The sequence below is a fragment of the Cupressus sempervirens genome, chromosome 8 (genome assembly GCF_028749045.1).
Source record: "Cupressus sempervirens isolate cs-2001-9-10 chromosome 8, ASM2874904v1, whole genome shotgun sequence".
Taxonomy (NCBI): Eukaryota; Viridiplantae; Streptophyta; class Pinopsida; order Cupressales; family Cupressaceae; genus Cupressus; species Cupressus sempervirens.
Genome location: NC_143125.1, coordinates 239,139,954 through 239,149,953, shown reverse-complemented (window position 1 = coordinate 239,149,953; position 10,000 = coordinate 239,139,954). Strand labels below are relative to the sequence as shown.

The following is a 10,000-nucleotide window of genomic DNA, read 5'->3' as shown; positions in this document are numbered from 1 at the left end:
TCTTGGTATGTATTTAGATATTTTCTCTATGTACCTGAACATAAAAAAGATAGACAAAATCAAATACGGAAAATATATTGGACACCTTGTTTATAAATTTGATTATTTTATTGTTTGAATTACCTAAGAGTTCCCAAGGTTCACTTTCATATACATTTTCATTAATCATACTATTATCATTGTTACTCATTGGATTATTAACTTTCTAGGGAGTCTTTTGGAGTCTTTAGGCATTCATTACGAGGGAGTGGTTCTTGAGTTTAGCATGGAGTAGCTAGATTTTTTTTTGATATGTTTGTTACTACCCGGAGTCTGCAAAATGCATTCCTTTACAATAATATAGTTTATCATTCTCCCTCAGATGATCATTTTCTTCTGAATACAATTGAGATCTTTGCTACGATTATTTCTCATGACTACAAAGAACTGGTAAACCTAGTTTAGAGACACACAAAATACACTAAGCATACATGTTTACACAAGAAAGAAAACAAGGTCACATGTAGATATAAAGCCTCTTGGAAAGAGAAATTTGTATTAAGATGATTTATTGAGTGTATTTTAGAAGGCTAGGTTATCCAAATAATTTACAAAATGATAATTAGAGGGAGGGAGAAATGGTAAGAGAGAAGAGAGTGTGCATATGAGGGAGGGAAAGGAAAACAAGAAGGAAGCGAAAGGGAGAGAAATATGAAGAGGAGACAAGAGAGTGGGCAGATAAAGAGATATAATTTGATAGAGTTATGTAAGGTGATAAATAATAGAGCAAATGAAATATAAATAATGAGAGGTGAATGGTCAAGAGAGTGGTAAGATAAGATAGACATAAGGAAAGGATAATCAGTTGTTGTGTATATTAAAAAGATATGTAATGCTTACAACAAACATTTGGATAGAAGCAAGATTCATCAATGGAGAATTGGTGAAATCATATATATTATCTACAGAATGGGTACCAAACCACCAAACATGTCCATGTATGTTGTTATACATTTTGAAAACTACAATGGACCACCATAGAATCAAGATGACTGGGTTGAATTGTAAGATAAGGACTCATTTTTATAGTCCATCAAATTTATAATTGTTACCTAATTGATTTTAAATTTTAAATTTTATAAGAAACACTCTCATAAAAAACATAAACCATATCCCACACTAACATGGGAGGAATGCCCTTATTCCAATCCATATTTCATAAATTGCTAAAGGCATTTTAGGAATTGCAAAACCCCAAACCATTAATTGTGATTGTAATATCCATACAACATTTGACACCATTCATTGTTCCTTTCCTATGTGGAGTACAATTTTAAGCTTAGCATGAAGGGATCCATAAGTTAGCTTGTCAAATAGTTCTGATGACATGTTTATATTATATTAGCTAGATTTTAAATGATACATTTATACTAGATTAGTCTAGTTTGCCACTGGCACTATCTAGATGCATGTAAATGTCCTAAGAACAACTCTTGAATGTTCCTCTTAATTAGCAATGTTTGGGGAACCCTTGACATCCCTAAAATGGTCAAATAACTTCTACAAATCCTTAAACTGCCTTTGGTTGTTGGTCTTTGGGATGTAATAAAGTCTTCATTATTTCTTAATGTCTTGATAATGATTTTGGTTTTATGTCATAACTTTGATTTGATTAGATAAACAATATGATGGCATGGGCAATTGTTTAATTGTAAAGGAAACAAGGAATATTGACAAGATATTATAACCAAAATAGATGATTAAAACCATTGTTACTAATTTGGTCTACTTAGATGTCATCTCTTTTAACTCTAGAAATTAATGTTCAGATATTTTTTTAATTCATATCATAGAGACCTCAAGATTAATTCATATGGCATAGACACCTCAAGCTTTCTAGATAATATAGAAAGAAATAAATGACAATAGGGGGATGACTCGAATTATCAAGTATTCATAAATATTTGTGAGTTTTTATTGACATTCTGAGAGTTTTGAGAGACTCTTGTATGAAAAAAAGAGAGAATAAAATAAATAAAATAATTAATAATTATAATATTTTTCTCAAAGCAAAAATCCCCAATCCTTTCGATTAGTCATATTCTTCAAAATCAATATAAATTCTTTGAAGAGACAATACTCAATAAAAAATAATGATTTGAAGTAGGATAAATATAACAATAAATTATAAAAACTAACTTGTGATATTAATGTCTATGTGGTCTCAAATGCCTTAATTTGGGCTTCATGTCATGGGCTTTTCCACTTGAACCCCACCCTTTATCGTGCAAGAACACTGACCTTAAACTGTTTAAGTAACTCTCTCTCTTTGACCAATACTCCATAAGAAATATACCACTAGCACTTGCACCTTTGATGGTGCAAGGGGTTACGCCAATAGTCTTATGTACTTTTGAGTATTTTCTTGAGTATGTTCTTTATGTAATATGTTTGATTTAGTTATATTATTTTGATTTCTTGCCACACTCAAAATACAAATGCTTTGTCTGAAGAACTATCTGATATAGGTGGTCCTCCTTTTGTTTGCGCATAATTGTATATGGATTGTTTTTCATTTTTGAGTATCTTTCAAATGTGAAAGCAGGTTGGATACAAAGACCATCTATTTTTTTTAGTCTAGATATAGCTATAAAAATGAGTCTTTATCTTTCAATTCCACCAACTCATCTTGATTCCATGTTGGTCCATTGTAGTTTTCAAAATGTATAACAACATACATGGACATGTTTGGTGGTTTGGTACCCATTCTATAGACAATATATGTGATTTCACCAATCGCTCCATTGATGAGTCTTGCTTCTATCCAAATATTTATTGTAAGCATTACGTATCTTTTTAATATACACATCAACTCATTTCTCCTTCCCTATGTCTATCTTATCTTACCACTCTCTTGACTATTCACCTCTCATTATTTATATTTCATTTGCCCTATTATTTATCACCTTATATATCTCTATCAAATTATATCTCTTCATCTGTCCACTCTCCTGTCTCCTCTTCCTATTTCTCTTCCTCTCACTTCCTTCTTGTTTTCCTTTCCCTCCCTCATATGCGCACTCTCTCTCATCATTTCTCCCTCCCTCTAATTATCATTTTGTAAATGATTTGGATAACTAGCCTTCTAAAATGCACTCAATATATCATCTTAATACAACTTTCTCTTTCCAAGAGGCTTTATATCTAAATGTGACCTTGTTTTCTTTCTTGCATAAACATGTATGCTCCGTGTATTTTGTGTGTCTCTAAACTTGGTTTACCAGTTCTTCGTAATCATGAGAAATAATTGTAGCAAATATCTCAATTGTATTCAAAAGACAAGGATCATTTGTGGGAGAATGATATACTATATTATGGTAAAGGCATGCATTTTGCAGATTCTAGGTAGTAACACACATATCAAAAAAAATTCTAGCTACTCCATGCTACAACCAGGATCCACTCCCCCATAATGAATGCCTAAAGACTCCATAAGACTCCCTAGAAAGTTAATTATCCAATGAGTGACAATGATAATAGTATGATTAATGAAATTGTGTATGAAACTGAACCTTGGGAACTCTTAGGTAATTCAAATAATAAAATAGTCAAATTTATATACAAGGTGTCCAATATATTTTTTGTATTTGATTTTGTCTGTCTTTTTAATGTTCATGTATAGAGAAAATATCTAAATACATACCAAGAAGAAGTATGCAAAAGATTAAGCTTCAAAAGGTAATATTTAAAAAAAATGTTCTTAACATAATAGATAATTTATAAAACATATTAAATGAAAAAATATAAATCTCAACCAATTAATTTTAACACAAAAATAATAATTAACTAAATTTTAATTATAAATCTTAATATTACAAAAACCAATTTCAATTTTAAAACTTCTAAATATAATAACAAAAACATATTTAAATAAATTAACATTAAAAAATAATGGGATGTTGTCTTTGAGGTGAGTTTGAAAGATATTAATGATGGTTTGCATGAGGATCTTGTTAGTCATGCATGGTATGCAAAGGAAGATTGGTATGGTGTTGCCAGGTTGATTACAGGTGTGATTAATTCAACAAGATTGAATGAGGATGAGAGTTATACTTGGACAAAGTTCATTGCAAAGGAGAAATTTTAGCAACAGACACTTGTTCCAGCCAGGTGTTGGAAAAGAAGAAAGAAGGAAATATATTGGCACAGGATACTTGTTCCAACTATGTGTTGGAGGAAGAAAAAAAAAAATGTCAATAGTGGCTACTTCATTTTGTGAATCCATATTCACAAAATTTTTCCTACCATGGGAGTCGGATGCAGGAGCATCATGCATCAGAAAAAAAAAAAATGTGTGGAAGATTTGCAGGTTGGTTTTCTTGTCCCTATTGAGGTGGAAGCTTGTGGTGAAGATTAAGATGGTTCTATATCTTTCTTTTGGCATCAAAGTGTGGGACACATTTTTCTATCTACCAAGGGAGTTTGATGCAGGAGCATCTTGCACGGGAAAATTAAATTTAAAGGAAAAAGAAAAAAAAGAAAAAAAGAGAGAAAAAAAAAATTGTGGAGGAGATAGAAAGTGACGAAAATAGAAAGAAAATAATAAAAAATTGAAAAATAGGAAAAATAGGAGAAAAGAGGAATTTCTATTTTCAAGATGCAAAGGTGGCATAAATAGAAAAATAATAAAAATAGTTGTTATTCCATTAATCGAGGTGTGTAGGTGGCATCTTAAGAAGTTTGTGGAAAGTTCCCTAAATCATGCATTTAATATTTGTTGTGATCTACAAAAGAAATGTAATATTCTAATTGGGCCACATAGTGGTGCTTAGTTGTATTTAGGTGGAAATTCTAGAAAGTTGTAGATATTGTAGAAGGTTGTAGGTGAAATTCTAGAATGTTGTGGATAAATCATCCATTGGGTGGTAAGTGCCTATTTAAGGAAGACTTATGTTCATTTGTAATCAAGCTCTTCAAGTGTAAGCTCTTGTAGTGAAGCTCTTCAGATGTAATTTCTTGTAGAAGCTCTTAGTGAGCTATCTCTCTTATATTATAAGAATTTGGAGTCCTTTCATTTGGAGAATATTGTAATGAATTTCAAGTATTAATGGATGCTTTACGAAGTATTTTTGTCATCTCTCTATCTCCATATTGTTGCATTTTTTGTTGTGAGTTATTCTAAAGCATTTCTAACACTTGGCTAGAATGAATTTATCTAGACCATATGTTTGAACAAAATTAAATTTTAGATAGAAATTTTCAAATTTAGTCATTTTGATAAGTTAGCCTGAAAGGTGACACAACTTTGTACTTTTACCCTCATGCTATGACATATTTGACTTAACCTTTTTGAGTCTTCGATCAATAATTTTTGGATGCTTTCTAGTTTCTTGTAAAGAACTTATGGATTATTGTGAATTACCTTTTTATGCTTTCCAATCACTTGTATAGGACTAATGTGAAATACTATGATTCTTTCTTTTGTGATTTTTTTGAGCTTAGGGTAGGTTATTTATATGTAGTTTCGGGAAGTGGCTTGCAATGGAGGTCGGGGCCCAAAGTGGCTGCCAGGGTAACCCATTGTAATTTGTTTAATAAGTGAAAACATTACACTAAATGAGAATAAAATGAACCTAATAAGAGTCTTTGTATTTCCTTTCCCATCCCTTGAGTGCTAGTACAGACTAGGATTGGAGTAGAGAGGACACTTGGTTGAGACCATGCATCATTAGTATGCCTTGTTAGTACAACAGGATACTAGTGCCACATAGAGTCACTAGGGGGTCAAGGTCAAGTTAGAATACCAAGGTAACTCTAGTGTTGATTCATGCAATGACACTTTCCCTCTTGCATAGCAGATTCCCTATGTGTCTATGTTTCCTTTGGGTTTAGATGTCATTTGTATCTTGGTACCTTTGAGTTAGATTGCTTTTACATTTTCCTTGACTTAGATGTTGGATTTGATTGTTGAGTTTGTTATCCTATTTGGGACTTGAGACTATCTCCTCAATGTAGTGGGAGTGGGCCATTTAGGTTCCTCAAGGTTGGGTGGTAGTGCTATTTCTTATACCATTGAGATCTGATTGTCAGATGTCGCTGCTAGATCTGTTTGTGTAGATTTTCCTTTCTATCTGTTCTTGTATTTTTATGATGGATGTTTGTACTATTGTATTGTATTTGATTTCATAAGATCTTAAGAGATGATGTAATTTATTTCATGATGTATATTATTTCAGCCTTTCATACCCTGTGACCTATACAGTGGATGATTCTACATTCTGTTTATTGCCAAGTGGCATCATATATTATTGTATATTATTTAAGTGGATTCATATTGCTATATTATTATTTGATGTGGATCTATTATATATTAGATTTATTATTAATTAAACTTAAATGCGATTCAACGTCATGAGACTCTTAAGAATCGTAATCTATTTTATGGTATGTATTTATGTGAATGTTAATTGCTTCAGCTATGTTATAACTGTTGTTGTTAAGTTATTATCTTTAATTTATTTTTTAAAGTTTGAAAAGCTTAGTAAAACTTTAGGTTAACTTCTTTTGGGTCACATGGCAGGGCATTACATCTGGTATGAGAGCCTGAGTTTCTACATTGGGAGCTCTGGGTATATTGGAATGCCACTAGTTGAACTAAAACAAAACCTAAACTATGATATGTATTTATTACAAACTTGAACACTTGAATAATTGAAATCGAAAATTGAACTGTCATATGTATCTTTTACAAACTTAAACTTCAAACTGAAATGAAATTTAAACAATGTTATGTATCTTTTGCAACTTTAACACTTGAAAATTTGAAACTTGAAACTTTAGACTTGATACTTGAAACATAGAAAAAGGAAAAACTTGTGAGTTGGATTTCAAACATACTTATGATTATGTTTTAAGATAATATGCCTTTGATTGTTTTTGTGAAAACTATGTTGTTCTTGTTTGGGTGTTTTCAATAAAGTTACAAACTTGAACCTAAATAGTTTGAACAAAAAAATTTAACATAAAACTTGGAAACTCATAACATTTATGTTCTTGATTTTTGATTTATGTCTATACATTATAACTTTTATGTTTTTTATTAATGTAATTAGAGATCTTGATATTTTGTTTGGAGTGTTTTAAGGGATCTATTTTAGTATTTGTTAAAAAGATGAATGTTGAATCAATAAGATTTTTGGTTAATTATAAAACTAGAATCATATTGCTCTAAGGGATTGAAAGTGTATACATAGTTAACTTATTTGTATTAGTTTCTTAAAGGAGATTTTGTTTGACATTGTAGATTGTACTTTTTGACTTTTATTTACCCTAGTCATTGTAGTAGGCTTTCATGAGTAAGCCTAAGTCTAGGGGGAGTGGATGTAATGCCTACCCCTAGTTTAGTTTATCTTTCTTGTAGGCTTCTACGAGTAAGCCTAATTCTAGGGGGAGTGGATGTAATGCCTACCCCTACTTGACTTTTCTGATTTCTTTTGACTTGATTCTCTTAAGTCTATTCTATTATTATGTTTTATGATTGGTGATGCTAGATTACTAGAATTGATTAGTTGTATTTCATATTCAGTTTATATATATATACATATATATATATATATATACATATATATATATATATACATATATATATATACATATACATATATATATACATATATATATATATATATATATATATGTATATGTATGTATGTATGTATATATATATGTATGTATATATATGTATGTATGTATGTATATATATATGTATATATATGTATGTATATATATATATGTATGTATATGTATGTATATATATATATATATATATATATGTATGTATATATATGTATATATACATATATATACATATATATACATACATATATATACATATATATACATATATATACATACATATATATATATATGTATATATATGTATATATACATATATATACATATATATACATACATATACATACATATATATATATATACATACATATATATACATATACATATATATACATATACATATATATACATATATGTACATATATGTACATATATGTATATATACGTATATGTACATATATGTGTATATACATATATATACATATATGTATATATATGTATGTATATATACATATATATATATATGTATAGATAGATATATATATGTATATATATGTATATATACATATATATATATGTATATATACATATATATATATGTATATATACATATATATATATATGTAGATATATATGTATAGATAGATATATATGTATATATAGATATATATGTGTGTATATATATATATATATGTGTATATATATAAGTATGTATATATGTATGTATGTATGTATGTATAGAGGTACTTAGTGCCAGTTATTTTAGTTATTGAATGATGTTAGTTAGACGAATGATTTTTATGCAGTTTCTAGGGATACTTACCCCATACTTGCATGTGTATGGAGTGCATGTATGTTTTTTTTATGTTTGACGTTTCTGATGTGGTTCAGGAAGGGAGTCATAGTCACCTACTAGTCGGGATCTACATGATGAACCACTTCTTGCCTTTGCCTATTTAGTGTAGAATATTATGTTTGTACATGTGTGGATTTTATGTAGATTGCAGGTACTAGGTATCGACTTCCCTAAATTGCTAGGATGAGCATACCCTATCACAGTATTTTAATGGTATAAGTTGGGAGATAACTCTTGAGTTCAAATCCTAAACCTTAAGTCAATTATCCTAGAAAGAAGGACAAGTATCTAAGCTAGTTTACCCATCCGAATTCGTCAAGTGACATGAATTCATGATTTTAATCCTGGAATTTGATTTTTGTCCAGTGTCTTCAGTTGAGTTGTTGTATTTGGTTTTGTGGGTCTGTTGTGATTTTTTGTTATAATTAAATCAAATTAAAAGATAATCTAATGATTTAATTTAATGGAAATTTAATAAAGAAATTTGATATTTTATTATATTTAATTAATTGAGAAATTAATTAAATAAAAGAATTAAATATTAAAATTTTATTAAAGTTCTATTTTTGACATATTTATACTTATTTAATTTAATGATAATTATTTAGGATTTTTATTTTAATAATAAAATCAAAATAATGTTATTAATTAAGTTAATAAATATATTATTAAAAATGTCTCTTGAATTAATTAAATAAAATAATAAAATTTAAAGATAAAGTTATAGTTCTAATTTTGACATATTTATAATTATTTACTTTAATAAGAATTTATTTAGGAGTTTTATTAATAAACTCTAAATAATATTATTAGTTAAATTAATAAATATGATATTAAAAACATCTCATGATTAATTAAAGCGAGAAAGAAAATTAATTTAATAAAGATATTTTAATTTAAATTGCATAAAGTTGTTGCATGAAAATTGTATATAGAAAATTCAATATTTAATTATATTTAATCAATTGAAAAATTAATTAAATAAAATAATTAAATTTAAAAGATTAAATTAAAGTTCTAATTTTAGTATATTTATATTAATTTAATTTAATAATTATTATTTATGAGCTTTATTTTAATAATAAAATCTAAATAATATTATTAGTTGAGCAATAAATATTATTTGATTAAAAAGGAAATATTAAAATATGTGAATATTTGATTAATTAAATTTATGTTTTAAATAAAAAAGTCTAAATTAGAGGTCTAAATTTAGAAAAATGGTTAAAGAAAGATTAGAATATAATGTTATTTAATTAATTAGAAATTAATTAAATATGTAATTCAGTTTAAAATATTTATTTTAAAAGTCTAATTTAAGAAGTTGGATAAAAATAGAATTTCACTGCCCAAATAGGTGGTTACATATCTTCTGATTGGTCATATATGTCTTTTAGGACAAGATATGGGGCCAAAGCTTCAATCAGAGCAGAGCCTCTAACTCTCCATCATACTGAACCCTACACCCCTAATCTCATCAACATGAATTGCACTATCCTAGAAATGGATGAGAATGACATAGTAAATGAG

The 10,000-nt window shown here is 28.2% G+C and overlaps 1 pseudogene; it reads right to left on the bottom strand.

Moving 5' to 3' along the window:
• Positions 1-10,000, bottom strand: part of LOC149542394 (uncharacterized) — a 169,003-nt pseudogene that overhangs the window by 149,984 nt on the left and 9,019 nt on the right.